Source organism: Grus americana, chromosome 2, assembly GCF_028858705.1.
Source record: "Grus americana isolate bGruAme1 chromosome 2, bGruAme1.mat, whole genome shotgun sequence".
In the NCBI taxonomy this organism is placed as follows: Eukaryota; Metazoa; Chordata; class Aves; order Gruiformes; family Gruidae; genus Grus; species Grus americana.
In genome coordinates, this window is record NC_072853.1 from 111,296,712 (window position 1) to 111,315,522 (window position 18,811).

General features: G+C 42.4%; 1 protein-coding gene across 10 annotated transcripts in view; it reads left to right on the forward strand.

Annotated features, from left to right (window-relative positions):
* LOC129203309 (cytochrome c oxidase assembly factor 1 homolog) overlaps positions 1-18,811 on the forward strand; it is a 53,259-nt gene that overhangs the window by 19,915 nt on the left and 14,533 nt on the right. Inside the window, exon 3 of one of the 10 annotated variants that reach the window (XM_054817619.1) lies at positions 8,270-8,472. The exons of 8 other annotated variants lie outside the window; for them this stretch is intronic. The gene's annotated coding sequence lies outside the window, so the exon portion shown is untranslated. Of the gene's footprint in view, positions 1-8,269; positions 8,473-15,445; positions 16,598-18,811 lie in introns of those variants that run through there. One more of the 10 variants, XM_054817618.1, reaches the window with a different exon arrangement.

Here is an 18,811-nt window from a genome sequence, read left to right on the forward strand (position 1 = left end):
GCTGCTGCAGTGGGAAGGGGAAGGCAGGCACCAGGCCAGCTGCTCGCTGCAGCATTGCTGCCAGTCCTTGTCCTCCAGCCTCTGCTCTGCTCTGCACTCCCTCTGTGGCAACTGTTCAGTCATGAACACTAGCAGGCAGGAGGAGATACTTGAGGGAAAGCAGCGAGCTGCCTGCTGATCATGTTGACCACTTTTGGGGAAAAAACAAAACCAAGAAAAACCCCCAAACTCCCATAGCTGTCTTCTGTGCTGGTTCTTAGGCACTATTCATTTGCATCTAGTGGCATGAAATTGAAAAGCAGGCTGGAATAAACTCCTGATATCTGGGCACAGTGTGTTTACTGGGTGCCTTTATTTAGTTTAACAGTCTCCTGAAAGGACCCTTGCTCTTTATAGCTATACACTGAATGGCTAAAAGTAACTGGTTTTAAAACACAGATAATTAAGTCCATTTAAATTTTAAAAAGGTTTTACCACTGTGGAGGAAACATGCAGGTTGAAAATCAGGAGTAGATGAGAAATTATTCCGAGTTGTGAGTTGACTTTGCACTAGAACAGCCTGCTTTTTCCCTGGTGCTTGCCTGCCGTTGATGACTCTTGGTGCTATGCATATGCAAGAAGGCAGAACATGTAGCTGGACAAGAGGGCTGCGTATGGGGAGAAGATTGTTTTTACCTTGCAGCAGCTTCAGATGTTACTTTTCCTTCTTATTTCTGCCTATGTCCTTGGTTTCTTAAATAGTCCCCTTACTAGACAATGATAGGGGCTGGGCCTCTCGGGGTTTTTTCTTTTTTTTTTATGTTATTGGTTTACACCACTTCTGATAGATTCTTTATCACCTGCTCCCTGCAAAGCAAACTGCAGGGCTGCTTCCCTTCTGTAGCAGCTGTGCTGGAGAACTGCTGATGAGGAACCAAATGGGAGCTACTGAGCAATCACTTGGAGACTGGCTATTAAAAAAAAAACAAACCAGCTAATTAGAGCTTAGAGGAAGAGGCAACACTTTGTGCAAAAACACCAGAAGGTAGGCCCTCCAAATCCCATACATTCCCTCTAAATAGCTATAATTAACCCCACAGTATTCAATTTATTAATTAAAATTTAATTAATATTTTCTGTCCTTAACAATCATCTTAGAGGCGGTCAGGAAAACATAGTGGCAGCTGCGTTTCCGTAGAGTAGCTAGCAGTTGACATTCAAGAGGGCAGAGGCACAGGAAACACCTCTCAGTCTCCTGGTTGTACCTGTGATAAAACAGAACTGAAACCGGTCACTGGATAGCTAGCAAAGGGAGGGGACAGAGACAGTGCAAGCCCCAGTCTTCTCCTGCACACTTCCAGGCATCACCCTACAAAGGCAGCACTCACCTGGGTTATTTGAAAATGTGAGGGGGAGGAATAGTGAGAAAATGATTGTCATCATTACTTATTTGTCCACACCAACTGAGGACTGTAGTACAGTGCTGTGTTTCACTTGGTTTTGATGTTCTGCTTGGTGCTGGTTCTGCTTGTCTGAGTGACCTCAGCAGAGATACCTCTCCTGAACTTCTTGGGCCCCATCAAAGTAGAACAGCTATTGCTTAAAAATGCTGTGTCTGTACTAGTAGCTTGGCGCACTCCTGTTTTGCTCCAGGGATGGGTTTCCTGGTCATTCATACTACCCGTGGTCAGTATGTCAGACACCTGTCAGTGTCTGAGCTCTCTGAGCTCTCTTCTGGAACAAATCTGTTGGTATCCCCAAGGGAAAACATGAGTGTCATCAACCATGTAGTGCACTCCAGGGTTTGCTCCAGACAGACAGCATAGATGTGAAAGCCACCAAATGTATTTCCTTCAACAAGGACAGTGCTTCAGCATTATTCCGGGTTAGGCAATAGCATAATTTGTGCCCTCACCTGTCCTTTTCGTAGAGTACATAACAATTTTTTCTGGCATTGTAATTTTTTAACGCAGCACTGCTCTGCTGGCCTGTGGCATACACCTGTTAGTATTCTCCATCCTTTGAACTGAAAAAAAAACCACTAAGCCCATGTACAGAAAATAACAACTGTTAGCCACAGGTTCACAAGAGGAGATGTGAGCTGAGCACTATGCAGCATGGCTTCAGCCAGCCCACTCAGTAGGGAGCAAACTCTTAACAGTGTGGTCATGAGCTGGCCTGCAAAAACTGGCCTGTGGGCAAGCGTCTGCAGTACAGGCCTGGTGAGAATGGCCATGAGGTAAAGAAGGTCTTTTATTCCCCATTTAACAGAAGGGTGTAGACTGAGTCAGCTAGAGAACATATTCGGAGTGTGTTGAAACCAGATCTCCCAGGTTATGGGGAAAAAAGTTTTCCATACAGAACTGTTAGATAGAAGCAAGCAGGGAGAGGAGGTGGCACACAAGCACTATCATCACCACGTTCTTCTTGTCTTCTCTCCGGTCCTCTGGATGAAACATGATGGGTTAGGCAAGTTTTTGATATACCTGGTGGATCAGGCCCTTCTGGTAGTGAAGTGGCATGCTGTTTCTCAATCCTAGAGAGGCAGGCATCAAGCTGTTCAGTGCTATGAGGTCAGAAGTGCTTCTGAGCACACCCAGAAGCAGAACTGGAGGTTCCTGGTGAACATCAGCATTAGAAAAGATGAGTGTCACAATTTGGAGTCTCTTTGGCCTCTGGGCTTTGGTGTGTAACTGCAGCTTTAGGACCATCACAGACCCTGTCCTTACAGTCTCTCCTTATGGTCACACAAGAAACCAGCTTCAGGCCCACCAGACTGTGAGTTACATCTCCCATTGGTTGTGTGCTCCCAGGCATGGCCAACACTGAGGGGCAATGGGGGGCTAAAATGAACAAGTTCTCTACCCTTTTGGGAAAAGAGGTGCCTCTGATGCCCTGCAAAGGTGCTCACGCAGAGCTGTCCCCAGTCTGCCAGCAGCAAGGCCAGAAGGGTGGAGATGAAGATGCCATTGCTATTGCAATAGTTCTGTTGGCTTCAGGCTGGGACACCTGATACGGCAATGTTGAGTCACAGCAGCATTTAATCTTCTGTTGCTACATGTGATGAAACAGGCCCAATCTGTTGTTATACTGTTGGTAATTCCAAGTAGATTTCAGTAGAACTGAGGGAGATGGAGATAGATGCTGAGAATCACTGTAGCCTTCACCCCAAAATGAAACTCCAAATGAGCACAGTAACTGTCCAACAACTAGCGCAACTATTGCCTGACTTTGCGTGCATCATTGAGCCTTTTCTTACTTTCTGTCTTTCTTCCAATCTAGTAAATGATTTTAACTGAATTTTTAGACATGTACTTCCTGCACCTCTCCAAAATTCACCAGCTTCTCTGACTTTTACAAAAACAGCAGGGGGAAAAAAAAAACCAAACCCCAGGCAACTCACTGCTAAGTTTTGAATTCAACATTCAGAACAACAAATACATCCAAATGATTTTTGCTTTACTGTTAGTCATTTGTACTAACCTGCAATTAAAAGGCTCAGCATTTGTTCTCATCTCTTTCTGAAATTACATTTTCCACTTCCTAGGCCCTTGCCTCAGGCAGTGGATTTTTGAAGCAATCATGCCTTGATAATTAATGTTTAAAGATGAATGTTGCAACTTTTAACACAGTGTGTCGCTGAGTAAACATCCAGCAATGCCTGGTAACAAAAAAGAATACAAAAAATATAAGGCTTTTACTGGAAGCTGCAGATTTTGCAGACGTTATCCTTAGAGCTCCCAGCTGCAGTACCTTTCATTACCCCTTCCTCTGTGCTTGTGGATGGAGGAGACTCCTGTGCTTTAAAAAAGTAGAAGAAAATAAATACCACATGTAATCTGTCAGTTCTTAGTGCCACTGATTCATCACCCCAGAAAGCTTGCTGGGAATGATTAGCTCATACAGAGAGGGAGGAGAGAAATCTTTGACAAATGATCTGTAGTTGTAACACGACCAGTGCCATTTTGGATTTTTGCAAAAGGGCAGGAGAACAAAGGATGGCGTGGGAGGAGAGGAAGGGGTAAAAATGGAAGACTGGGGGGGCAAAGTATGGTCAGAAGTTTCCTTTCTATTTCATGTCCCTTTGTTTGTCCTAAGTCTGCCTTCTCTCTGTAGAAGCCACAGCTTCCAGTCTGTTACTAACCCAGCTGGTTTTACCTGTGATAGCAGCCCATCTTACATGGGGCTTCTGTATGTGACACCAAGTGCTCCTCAGTAGCGTTAGCTAAATCTCTCATTGCAGCATGTTTTGGTACTTTAGAAATTAAGTTACTGTATCATCCCTTTCTAACAGAAATCCATAGCAACTGAAAAGACAAGTGGGAAAATCAGCAACTTCAGCATTTCAGGAAGGGAAAAGGGTAGTCTGGATTGAGACTGCCTCCTTACTTTAGGCATCTGACTTGGGCATTGCAATCCTGATTCAGACCTTTTGGAAGACACACCTCACATCTAACATTTCCCAGTCGGCTGGCACAAGACAGCTGCCTCTTCACCTGAGACTCCTAAGACAGGAAAAGTGGGAAAGTACTCACGTGGTCTTGTGAGTGGTTTCTGTCAAAAGGGGCAGGAGGGCCATGCTGTACTTACTGCATCCACTAGTTTGGTGTGTCCCATTCCAATCTGATCTCTCAGTGCTGTTTCTCACACACTGAAGTCTTTCCTGGTCTGCCAGAGGCCAGTGACAAAATCCTAAACAGATCAACTGGAACAAGAATAGAATACTACTTTGGGCTAATTTTTTTTCTTTTTTTTTTTTTCCCTCCCCTCTTCTTTTCTACCTTCCAGAAAAGAGAATGAAATTCCCAATCCAACACACAACTGGCAGGTCAGCGAACCAAGTTCTGAGCAGGTGCTTTGGGCTTTGTAACTCTTTGATGTTCTTTCTGCTCAAAAGAAACCAAAACCCAAAGAGCTCCTGGGAGAACTCCGTGTGTCTGATTCTGCAATTAAGTGTGAAAACGGAACCTCCCAAATAATCTTGCCTTTCTGGAAGTGAAGTTCAGGCTCTAAGAAAGATTAGTAAGAGAAACATTCAGCACTAGTCATACTCATTTGGGTAACAGGCAAGTTTCTGCCTGTGCTCACTTCTAGTATTCATTATGAATGTGTATTAGTGACTTCCTAAGCAGTAAACCCAGCTGAATAGTAAATGAAGTATTGCCTTCTGCTTTAATAATTTCCTGTTCTTTTAGCATTGTTTATATACCATCAGCAGCATGCTGATACATTAACTGGGTACCCAGTGCTTGGCTATTTTATTATCCATTGCTTTACTTACCTACCCCGATTGCTGATCCTAAAAGGATTAAGCTAATGTTTAGATGATTTTGCTGTTGAAGCACAGTGGGTTTGAATTCTTTTTTTTGTTTTGGTTTTTTTGCTCCTTTAAAATTTTTCCAGTACAGATGAGGACCTATTCGTACTAAATTTAAGCCTGCTCAAAATAGCTTGCTTGCATTTTTTCTGTTGATTTTTCACAGATCCCATAAAAAACAGAGGTCCAGAGAGCACTACTGCAGGGCACAGCGTGCTTCAGTTACACTTCATGTTAAACATGACACAGATTGTTCAGCATTTTGCTAAAATGAAGCGTTACCATGGAATGGAAAATGCTTTGGAAGTAAAAGCAGTGTGCGTGTTTCTCAAGAAATGCTTAATCCTAAACAGATCATTCAAGTGGAGTGTAATAAAGACTCTACTACAGCTAATGAAAAGATTTTGTTAAACCTCAGTGGGCTCTCAGACAGGCGGAGAGAATATGCTTGCCCTTGCTAACAGCGTTCATTTAGCTGTGTTTCCTTTCCTAGACTGGGAATTAGATTTCCTTCCCCATTGTTTGTATAGAAAGACTCAAACTACTCAAGAAGATCATGTGGGAGCCACTGTGTTTAAAAGAAGGAGCTACATTTGAATAGAAGATACCTCCCAACTTCATGTTCAGCCATTTAGCTTTAGTCAAAATAAGCATCCTTACCACGCTTTTGAGGTGATGCCCTATGACGACTGTACCAGCCTACTGCATACGCTGACTTGCTGCAATGAGGGACTGTAAAAGAGCCCGCATAAACAAACAGCAAGCAGCCATCTCACGTGCCAGCTCACACACGTGTGTGCATGTGTTTGCACTGGTGAGCATGTATATTAAGCCATCCAAGTTTATATACCTAAGGTTGGAAATGTTTATCTTTTTTTTCCTAGGCTTCATTCCCAGCTTATTCGAAATCTTGTCCTCAGACCTAACAGACTTCGTTCTTACATTGCCTACTTTGAAGTCTAGGGACCTGAATTGAGCAGGCTCCCAGCACCTTCAGTTTTCTCTGGACCAGACTTCCATTGGTACATTTTATCTAGAGGACATTTTGAAAGACGTATGACTGTTGATGTCCAAGGCCATTTCGTAAGGACCAGGACTCATAAAGAAGCAAGCAGAGGCACAGAGCAATTTGATCAGGGGCACAGCCACCTAAGTATCAGGCATGAGGGTAAAATTTAGGGATCTGGCTTTCTGCTTGCACCAGAGTATAATTTACTGTCTTTGTTTTGTTTTGTCTTTTGCTCTTTCTCCTCCTTACATCTTCACTGTTACAATGAAAATGGCCAAGGTAATTTACGCTCCAAATTCCTTTTCTTGTTCTGAAACCAGCAATGAATGCTGTAGGTTTTTCTGAAGGAAAACCTTTCTCTAAAGGTGCTACACGCTACAGTTTTCTCTCTAGGAGCATGGGATAGGGAGAAAAAAAGCTCCATTAGTGACCCTTTTGCTATGTAACCTTTCCTTAAAATGCCAGCAACTGAGAGAACAACAAATATTGAAAGAGGAATGTGAAGGACATTATGAAAGAAGAAAGCAAGAAAAGGGATCTGCTCAGACAAGTTTCTCAGGAAAGGTGATGTAATATGTACTGTAGAAAATCCTAGCGGTTGACATAAGTTACTCTCATTTCTAAGTAGCTTGCAACAGGCTGGGAGAAACAAAATGTACAGCTGGGAATACAGCTGAGCAGACTGCTTTGTCCAAAAGAAATATAGTAGGTGTAAAACTTCTTTCCAAAGATGTCATTGAAGTTTAATTGAAAAGTGTCCAATTAATTAAGGCTGAACAACCAATGGATGAAAGTCTTATTTCTGTTGGGGCTGTTCATGGTGCTACTGTGACATTAACTCCTACATGCTGGGAATACTCAAGAGGCTGCTGTTGGGATGACATAGTATGCAGTTCTGCTACAAGGACGCAGTCCTGTTCCTGGAGTTTAGCAAATGTTTAACAAGCTTTTTAACAGCTGTCTTGAAAATTGCCTGGCTTTGTATTGACTGACTTGCAGAGACTTCAGCCTTGTTTCCTATGGAAATGGCTGTTCCGTCATGTGTGTTGTGCTTGTGTCTGCATCCATGTATATACAGTTTGGGAACCTCCGTCCCTGTTATAACAGACCTGATAGAGAGGCACAGGGTCTTTGAGATATTGAAGATATTAGAATTTTGTGGAAGCAGGTGGATACTGAAGAGGGTCTTGATCTTCTCTGCTGGTGAGAGGCTGCAGGGAACTATGCTCTCTGTCAGCCTTGGAGACTCCAAGAGGCACAAATCTGGAGGATCCCAGGTTTCCTTATTCCACTTCTCACAAAGCTTACAAGATCTTGGCTGCAGCCTGAGATGTTTCATCTTCAAAAACACTAACTCCTCTACTTTGTTCCTCCTCCACGTACAGAGCAAAATGCTGCATGTGGAGAGACTGGTAAACACAAAGTGCCACTAGAAGAATGAATATATCCATTTTCAGGTTGGCTAGTTCATAAAAATTTGATAAACTGGTAAACAAAAAGTCCCAGCACATGGACCATTGTGGATATATTCATTATTACCAACAGAGGAAGAGCTGTACAGGAGGAATGTCCATTATGAAAATTATATTTAGTTGTAGGACTGAAATACATGGCCTGTTACCTCCTTTTTACAAATACTGTTAGCACTGTTCAGATGGGCAGCAGGCATGGTTTCATGCAAAAGAATGTGTGGTCATTTTCATAAGGTTTTTGTGAATAAGGCCAGACAAAGCTGCAGGAGATCCCTAATGTTTTTGATGGGACTACCGTCACGTCAAAACATCATGTGCCAACTTCTTGCTTTACTGTAAATTGGTTATAAGGAAAATACGGGCAGTAGGACTGACAGTACTAGATATTGTCTTAGAGTGGGAGGTTGAGGGACCCTGTTGAATCCTTAGGAATGTCTGAATATTCTTCCTCTGCTACATATCGACTCCTTTGCATTTTGTCTCTTGTTCTAGGTGGAGTCTGGATAAGAGCTATCAGGAGAGCTTTTTAGCTGGATTGAGGCTACCAAGTGATAGCGATCTTGAACCACCATTTTAGAGGAGTGGCACATAAAAGCCTGTTGTTATGCCGAGTGCATTACAGGACAAATAACACTCCCTGCTTCTTCAGCTGCCTAAAAGTCAAGGCATAGATATTGAGCTTTAGTCTGAATACGGTAAGTCAGGCCTCAAAAGCCTGCATTCATTGCACGATTGAGTTTAAAATAATTATAGTTATCAGCCTATCATAACTGTTTTAAACCAGCCAGGGGAAAAATCACTAGAGCACAGTACTGTGTAGCTGACACTGATATTGCCAGATATCTCCCTGTTGTACTAAATCTACAGTAAATGGGGGTCTTGTTAGTACAGCCGAGCACTGAGCTGATGTTGGGTTGCATTTCACTATCTCCCTCAGTTACAGCAGTGCTGAGGCCAGAAAACTGCAGTGAATCACTGGAAAAGCCCTGCCCACTGCCAAAAACCAGTCTTGCTTCTTGGCCATGACAAAAGCTCAAGATTTCTTTGTGCAACTTCAGTTTACTTCCTAAACTGGAAAGCGCAGAAGACTTTTCCTAAGCTGGCTGGTTACTTAAGCGAAGAAAATGGCACCCTACGTTTTTTACTAGGGTAGAAAAACAAGAATCTGAAGCGGTTACCAAAGTGGCAACTGTCTTACCTACAGATACAGTATCCCTAAAGGTTACTGCATCCCTAAAGAGAGAGTAACCTTTCAAAAAACCTATCTATGTAGGATACAGTATCCCTAAAGTATCCCTTAAGGTTCTGTATCTCTAAGGATACAGCAACCTTTCAAAAACCTCATCCTGGATTTTCCTTGCAATTTGCTGGGCTGCCTTTAAGAGAAAGTTTCCCCCAACTGAAACCTTGGTGGCTAGAGAGATGGGGGAGGAAGGGCAGTGTAACTGGCAGCTCTTCTTTTGCATAAAGATGAAAACCAACTGGTTGCTCCAGTTGGCCTTTAGGTCAGCATTTGATAAAACCTTGTCCCTTTGCTGTTCTCACTGAATCCTTTCTGGTGTCACACTCACATATGCAGCCCTTTCCCATTCCCACATAACCCCCATGCATACTCTTGCTTCTTTATAAACGTCTATTTATGGCTCGAAAAGCTTGTATCAGAATTGAAGCTATTTAAATCTCTCATGATTTCTTATGTTTATTCTTTTGGCATCTGAGCACAGTTGCTAAAAGTCTGCGAATGGTTGCTGCTCCCATTTGAATTTCTTCCTCTCCCCACCCCTAAACCAGGTGACATTTCTGGCTTCAAATTGTGTAGCAGGGAGCACGATAAATATCAGGTCTGAGAGAAATGGGAAACAACATGATGGGGCTGCAGTGTTAGGTGCTGCAAACAGTCCAACTCTCCATATTAAAAATCAACTGCTTTTTTGCTTAAAGTGTGAACAGTCCATCAAAAAGCTACATGAAGTCCATTTTCTGGGTGATGGAATGTATGCCTGCCTAGTTTGTTTCCTATTAGGTTATTAACACTTACTGCATCTGTAACTGCTGGGTAGTGAAGGAAGGACTTAACTTTCTACCAGAACCCTGGGACTAATTAAAACATTGCCATTAACGTTTAATGAGAAAGTTGTTACTTTCACCAGTACACTGACTTAGACTCTTAGTCCCATAAAACACAAATGGCACATACTGAATCACAATTAACAAGCAGATTTGGGGAGAAACACAATGAGAGGAGTGCAGCTTGTTGCATAAGGTAAAAATGATTGGTTACTTCTTACTTTCCCCACTGGTATTGAATATTATGTATGCTAGCTAGTATTCATCTCTCAGCAAGGCATCCAGACTTTGTAGGGCCAGTTCTTTCTTCCAGTAAGACCTTTGCATCGTAAAACGGCCCAGACAAAACATCCCCAGGGGAAAATCCCATGCTTATAGGAACTTCCAAGCCAGGGTGCAGCACCGGTTGCTTGCCTAGCTGCTGGTCTTGGGTTGAGGAGAATGGCTTGTTAGAAAGGAATGGCCAGCACAAATGGAGAAGAACAAATAAGAGACTTGAGGGTGTGTCTAATGGATCCCAATATCAGGGACAAGAAAGGAGGAAGTTTTGCTCCTCTACTGTACCATCCTTGGGTAGAGGAGCAGAGCTGGTAGATTTTAGCTCTGTATATCTATCAGCCAATTCTGCTCTCTTATTGTTTGTATATACACAGAGTAAACCAGCCAATTCTATCTTCTCTGGTACCAAGTTACGCCTCATTTAAAGTCATTTGATTTACACTGAAGTGGTGTCACATGAGGAGAGTAACGTTTGGAGACTATGGGTCCTCATTACTAATGTTACAAAGGTTAAAAAAAATACTACAAGCCATTTCACAATGCATTTACGGAGAGAATGGTAAGAGCAGTCAATAGTGCATTTTATTCCAAACGTTTCATTTAACAAAGATTAAATACACATCTGAACACTGTCATGTTGAGGTATATTCCTAATCTTGCTTTGCTCTTCTTATAGCGGTATAAATCAAGAATTACTCTAATGAAGTCAGCAAAGTCATTACCCTGTATTAAACTCAAAAGAGAGTGAGTCTTGCTTTTCACCTCTACAGCAAATCCCATTCAATTCACTGTGAATACAACACTATGTTTAAGTGCAATGCAAGAACAGAGCCAATTGGTAAATCTGTGCCCTAAAGTCAGTACAGAGTTCTTGAGCTGAATTTCCATCTGAGTACTCTTGAACACTGCAGCACTAAATCTCCTTTTCCTGCCGTGTAATCTAGTTTCTTTTCCCCAGAAAGAATTCTATTTTCCTATTTGTAAACAGAGGCCACATGAAACTCATGGTTGTCTTCTGAGCAAAAACCTCAAAGACCGTAGCTTATATATATTAAAAAAACAACAACCCACAAACTTCTGTTTTGAAGCTAAATGCAGTTTTTGAATCTATCAGCATTTTTTATTCCATACCAGTTTTCTGCATAGCAGAAATTATACACCCTTAGGAGGGTAACAACACGATAAGTCATTAAAAAACAAATTATCTAGGAAAGTAATTTTTTCCATTGTGAAAGTGTCGTGTCATATATTAGTGAAATGAATTAGTCACATAGCACACCTTTCACAACCTCAAACGAATTAGATTATGGCCCATACGTTCCCACATGTAACAGGAGCAGCTCTCCTCTTTGCACATACACCACTATCACTCCACAGTTTCTGATTATGTTTTATTCATATGTAATCATAAATCACTCACAAATCAGTCCAAAGCCTAAAACTAACCAAACCAGTTCATATTTCTGGCGTGAGCTATTCTATTTGCACATCTTTCCAGATTAAAACATTTCTTGTTGTGATATGGAAAGATTCCAGGTACGTGGTGTTCAACAGGAAAAGGTGACAGCATGACATTTAGGAGATGTATGCATGGGGAAGGAAGGAAAAGCAACAGGGAAAGAAAGGGACATTTGCTTTTGACCCACTCAGTAGAAGAAAGTCAACTGAGCAATAGCTACCCAATTCATCCTTTGATTTAGCACTCTGCTTTCTGGGACTGTTCAGAGTAGAGAAGGCTCGAGGGGGATGTCGTCAATGCATGTAAATACCTGAAGGGACACTGTGAAGAAAAGGGAGCCAGGTTCTTTCCAGCAGTGCCCGGTGATGGGACCAGAGGCAACGGGCACAAATTGAAACACAGGAGCTGCGGTCTGATCATTAGGAAACACGTTTTCCCTGTGAGGGTGACTAAGTGCTGGCACAGGTTGTCCAGGGAGGTTGTGGAGTTTCCATCCATGGAGATACTCAAAAGCTGTCTGGACATTGTCCTGGGCAACAGGCTGTAGACAACTCTGAGCAGCAGGATTGGACAAAGTGACCTCCAGAGGTCCCTTCTGACCTCAGCTCGTCTGTGATCTGTGATGCTGCTTTGGTCTCTTGTGAATGAGAAAGCAAGACACCTCATTTTCTTGGTGGCTCCCTTCAAGCAGGAACAGCAGATTTTAGAAATGCAAAGGCTGCAGCCAGGAGCTCTGGAAGGGACCCCAACAAGCATGTAGAGTTTGCAGTGGGAAGGAATGAAATGCTTGTGGGGTCAGGATGGGCAACCTTATATCTGACAAATTAATAGAAACAAAGCAGGACTCCAAGAATTACATTTTACTTTCACTTCAATCACTCCAAGTAACATATTCCTATCCTTTCTGTTTCAGGGAGGGAGAGCTGTGACATAACTAATAAATATACTTCAAGTATCACCTGATGACTACAGCTTTGTGCCAGTGGCATTGGGAGTACAGGAGGGATGCTGAGAACTACTATGAAAGGGCTTGTCGTGCAAAAAGCAAAGCAGAGAAATCTGGATGCCTAAATTTTATGACATTTAATTTCAGTGCACACTACTGAGACCATGGTGGTTTCTGGGGTTATAATCATGTTTTTCAGACTGATTTACCACGTCATTCTCCTGCACAGGATGAAGATAAGCACATCAAGGGGTACTTAGGTCCAGGAGCTTTACAGTGCCAGTTGCTGGTGCTGCAAGCTGCAACACTTAAGCACTGGCCATAGACAAGAATCCCAGACTTCGGGGCTGCACTGTGATCACACTGGGGGAAACACAGAAAAAAGGGTCAGAAACCTCCCCCATCTCCTGTGACTAGCTTGTCTTCTTGAATGCCAGCTCTCTTACATGCTAAGAAATAGCTGAGCTGGACTTAATGCAGTGGTGGGCAGCAGAAAACGTTAGAAGCCAAGTTCAGTGCCAGGCTCAACACTGCCTTTTCTGAGAAAGTCACCTTCCTGGAACACTTCCTATCAGCATGGCAAGACAAGGTGGCAATTCCTTTTTCTTCCTTAAGTGCATTTAGCAAAAGGGCAGGATAGAGAAGGCTGAAACTTTGACAGACATGAACTCTGTAATGCTAAGCTCAGTTCAAGCAAAGGTGCAGCACTTTCAAACCATACCGGGCACATTAGGGCAACCCTGGCAAGCAAGATACAAAAATGCAATTGCAGCTTTAATGTAGAAGTAGCAAGTTTCTGTCTGTCATACTGAAAATAGAACATGTTGCCAAGTTACAAAGAAGGCATTTTTTCATACTCTGCAGTAGACAACCCTGTTATCAAATAATAATGCCTTCATCTTTTGACGGTGCCGTTGGAAGTGGAGAAGGAGCTCTTTTCACATCTCGCTCTGTTCTGCCTCAGCTTCTAATAAATACAAGTGCCTGCAGCTGAAAAGCTCTATGCTAAAATGCCTGGGTTTCTCTAATGGAGACCTCAGAGAAGCACTTCTGGGGTTAACATATTGTTTTGCCCAGGCATATACAAGTGTATTGCAGAAGGCACTATGCAAATAGTGTTCACAGAGTTTATAATTTCCTGTTGGAACAGCAAAGAAGAGAAGGTCATTGATTTAAACCAGAGAATACAAATGATTTCCTGCCCACAAAGCTGCCAAATGCTTGGAGTTATTGATTTTTTTTTTCCTCCCTGCTGCTAACCAAACACTTCTGGTCCTGTCATGGGCATCATCAGCTTATTGACTAAGTAAACATAACCCATTAAGCTGAACATTTTAAAAATAATAGAAAATTTTAGTGGCTATAGTAAAAAACCCCATCTGTATTCCAAAAAAATAAAAAGGAGAGGAAAAACAGTTCCTGAAGTTAATTAACTTTTATGTAGATTCAAGTTTCTGGAATTTAGGTTTGCATCCAAAAGAGAGAGAAAGGAATAAATTGAAAGAAGACTGGGGAGGAAAAAAAAAAAAAAAAAAAGCCTTTTCCTAAAAGGAAGCCAAAACCAGGAGGGTACAGGGAAGTGGGTACTTCAAATTTTAAGACCCCCCAGGAAAAGAAAAAATTACTGCAAAAATGAGATTGAAAGGGTAAAAAGGTGTGACAGCAGCATGGTAAAGGCATGGTTTTATTTATTTATTTATTTATTAGCAGCAGGAGGTCTGTGCTGTTGTCTGAATATTATTTTTTTTTTTGAAGCCAGAGCTGAGCACAGCTGATGCCTGGCCTTGGAACATGTCAGTTTGAAGATAGCACGTACGGTATTAATAAATGTAGAACAATACTTGCTGTCAAGTTGGTTACAAGGCAGTAGTTCACTGAAGGGGGCCTGACAATGTCAAAAAGCATTAGACCAGAGCCAGCAAATGCTTTATACACTACAGCTGAACCCAAAAGATGAATTGATGCCTTGGATCTGACTTTAAGGCAGCTGTCTGCTCTGGAGAGCGTGTGTCTGTCTGAAGAAGCAGGGAAACAAGTTGCTTTTTCTCTCCTCCTCCAACCATCTGCCTACACGCAGAAGGCAAGGAACAAGATGCGAGTGAACAAATTGTAGCGTGTTGTAAATGAACAGGGATGCCTTGCAGACAAAATAATCTTCAAAAGTAGGAGCACACGCTCAGGAGAGGTGTTTAGAGGCAACTCTCAACAGCAGGGAGATGGCTACCGGGCTGGCTTTCCCCTGGGCCTAGCTGTTGCAGGTGCGGCTGCTGGCTTCCCTGGCCAAGAGCCTTGCAGTCCTTTGGTGTAAGAGCTAGTAGCGAGAGAAAAGCCAGTTGGAAGAGACACCAGGAGGGAAGTAAACAAGCAGATTACAAAGTGATGAAAAATAAGGGTATCAGCCCTCTATAGTGACTTAGAAGGTGTGACCATTTCCTCCACCCCCTCACCCTCATGCCTGTCGACTGAAGAACACTTATTAAGGCAGGTAGTCACAGATTATTAATGACCTGTTAACAGCTTCTTTAATTTTCTAATAAGTGCCAACTATGGCTGCTGTAATTATTCTGCTGGTCCAACAACACGCCCTGTGCCAGGCTGCAAAATACTTTTTTTTTCCTGGAACACATTGTTGTGTCTCTTAACATCTGTGTACGGCACATGGGCAATTTCATACCTAAGTAAAATTACATCTTAGGCTGTCAGAGCATTTTACAGCCATTAAATGTTGCTATCTTCCAGCGAAGTAGGAACCAGGAAGTGTTTAGTCACTTATGTTTACATGTGTGAACTGAGACACCCAAAGTTTATGGTTTTAGCCACAGTGATACAGTGAGTCAGTCCCTGAGCTGCTTGTGAAACCTGGGAGCACTGTCTTCTGCTTTACCTGTGCTGGGTTCATATGAACTGCAAAAGCCACAGATAAATTGGGAGTAACACCGACTAGGGGCTTTTTCTATCTAAGCAGAGGTCCCTGGGAATAACATTGTATAAAAGTGACGGTATCTCTTTATCATTCTTCCTAATTCCCACAAATAGAGAGCTGAGTAGCATGCAATGAGAAAAAAAACCAAAAACAAACGGAAAAATATGTGTGTTGTGGTCAAAGGTAAAGTCTTTCCTTTGCAGCCTTCAATTTAAGAAGTCTGTGGGCATGGATCCCTGCCAGCATCATTAGCAACAGTGATTCCCCGCTAACTGGTCCTGTTTCCTTTTCTAATGGATCACAGCACACCTATGTGTCTTGCGTATGCCACATCTATCAAATTTCATTGTATTTAGCTCTTGGTAATTTAGCATTTGATCAGCATACCCCACAAACAAGTATTTGAAGATTACAGTAGCAATAAGTTTATGAGGAAATAATACATGTTGTTGCAGCAGCCCTGAGTGAAAGCTACTAGTGAGGGTGTGTCTTGAAAATACCATAAAGCAGCCTAATTTCCAAAGATCCTAGCACTTTTAGGAAACAATGATCCTGTAAAGGTATTGCCTGCTGAGCATACACAAAGCACCCAATGTGTTGAAAAATCTCACCCATCAACAGTACGTAAAAGCGTGGTTTGTGCTTTTGTCCCACTCTTGGACTGTCAACAGCTCCTTGTTGGGCAAAGCCCTATGCTGTAGCTCCATAGGAAAAGCTTGTCCCCATATCCCTAAAGGTAGGTTCGCTGTAGGAAACAGCCCTGGAGTTGTGCTGAACCTGTCTTGGCTGGTATGTTTTACGCTAAGAGAGGGGATGGTACATGAGCAGCGGGACAGCCCGGGTCTTGGGAGACCAAGTGCAACCTGGCGCAGGCTTCCTGTGAAGTCATTCTGCGTTTTTCTGCCACAGCTCCGCAAAAGGAAAAAAAATCCCTGCCTTCCCTTACAGGACCTATAGAAGGACCTAAGATTTAGTGAATAAAATACAGACTTCATTTAAAGCGTTCAACAGAGAGATATTTTTTCTCTCAAATATTTTCCCACATGTTCTGAGGAGGAAAATATGGATTGCAGTCAGCTGTTCTCTGAAATTCCTCTTGCCCTGACTCATTCTTGGAAGAGAAGCTGATTCACATCCAACTGTCTTGTGAGTATCCAGCATATCTTTTCCTTTTTCCAAGGGTGGATGGATAAATCAGTAGCAACTCAGATCAAGTTAAAGGTCTGACTCCAGATGCTGCATGTGCAAACGGTGTGGCAGGCTTCACCACTTCTTCGCCCTTTTGCTATCTCCATCTCCCAAATTGCACAGCTGTGTGCTCAGGTTAACAAGCTGGATCTGTCTGAACGGAAACCTTCAAGTATTCTGGGAGTTTCTTTTCTTTTTTTTTTATTTCAGTGGTTCCTATCATCACTTTTTTTTCCCCTTTTTGTCTTTTTGAGAACAGAATGTTTCTAGGTCAGAATCCCTGTCGGTCTTGTGCTGTTTTTGGTGTTCAGTGCTTATTAAAAAGTCACGAGTCTTTGAGGTTATTTTTTCCCCTAGATCTTAATTTGTGTTAACAGATTTAGCTGATACTGAACCAGTTCTGCTCATATGGGCAAGGACCAACTTCTGGAAGCTATCCAGGTGTCCAAGATGTTCGAAAGTAATTAGTTTTCCTCAAAGCCTTAGGCTTTAAGTGTTGATCTAATGTATCTCAAAGCGACTTGACTTTCAGAAGAAGGGTAGGGTCTGCATTTTCCGAAGGAGGGGCCCTTCTGGGAACGGTGATAAAGATGGACACTTGAAATAAACTTACCACATCTGAGAATCTGGGAGAATTTAGGGTAGCATTTTATTTGTTTTTGGTTTTCAGTAGGAAGTACGAATAAGAGCAAGGTGTTTGTGAAGTGCCGAAAGTGTGTGCTGCTATAATACTATATAATAAAAGGCATATCAGCAAGTGGTTTGGCCTTAGGGCTGCAAACCTTCCCGTCTCCACTGATATTTTTAAAGGCTTTGTAAATCGGGCTCCATGCTGATCACAGCAGAGTAGATCACATCTTTTACCCCCTCATTTCCAGAAGCAGACATGTTACAAGGGAACAAGCATCATATGAGTTATACTATGTTCCTGCCTTAAACATTTTTTCCCTGTGACTGTGTCCCCTGGCATTCAGTCCCTTTAGGTCACTGTCTACTGCATGCCTATTTAATGCATGCATGTAGATTGTATTATTGAAGTTAGTAAGACTACAGACAGGCATAAACCTTATCAGGACTGGAATTAGAGACTAAACTTCCAGGCAGGTACTAACTTTTAACAGCCACATACAGTTCCTAGCCCAACGACACCTGCAATACTTCTATGAAGTTTTGGGACCATTTTCTTTTCTTTTTACAAGGTAAAATGTGCCAGGAATGTTATTACAGACTCCTTGTCTTTCTTGATGCTTTTTCCCCATCTCAGGATTTAGTAATTTGACTTAAAGCTAGATGGGTCGTTGGTTTTGGCGTTGAGAACTTGTCAGTGTCTTCAGCATAATTAATGTATTGGCACAAATGGATGCCCACAGACTGGCAAGAGAGCTAAGTAGTTACCACTGCATAGAAAGCATTGCAAGCTCTTTGATCTTTCCATGAGAAATGGCTTGGTACTCTTCACTGATCACTTACCTTGCAGGTTTGGTGAACCTATTCTAGGAAACTATACAGAGAAAATACACATCACACTATGAAAACCTCCCTGGCTTGACAGTCCACTTCTGCTAAGCTCTTGCTAAGCACAGAGTGCTATTCCCTCTCATCCTGACAGCACGAGACAGTCAAAGGACTATATTTGCTATTTCTTTATGTGATTCTTTTTGTTTTAACGTGCCCATTTGGAAGCTAGGCTGTGACGCATGCTGTGGGGAGGCATGGGTACAGCGTGGAGCAATTCTTTTGAACCTTGGCATTGCAGCACTCGTGACCTCACTCCCAGCGGCAGGGAAGCCAAGAAGCTGTCCTATAGTTTTCTCAGGCAAACCACTCACTGTTAAACCCATAAACACTACTGGTCTTTTCTTCCTGCACCTTGGATGCAACTTTTTCATTTACCATTCTTATGAATTCTTACTTTTAAATCCTTTGCAATTCACCTCTAAAACACAAAAGTGACATTCACACCTTTCCCCCCCCCCCCCGTGTCCAATTACAGAAACATACAATTAGGGATGTTAATGACAGATTATTAGGCATTAACCTATAACGCAGTGCTCCAATAACAGCAAAAATGGGTCACACTGTAGGTATAATTACCCTGCTTTTCCAATAACACGCCCTAGTCGTGCCTCTTTTCTGCGATATCCGTCGTATTTCAGTAGAAAGCATCATCAG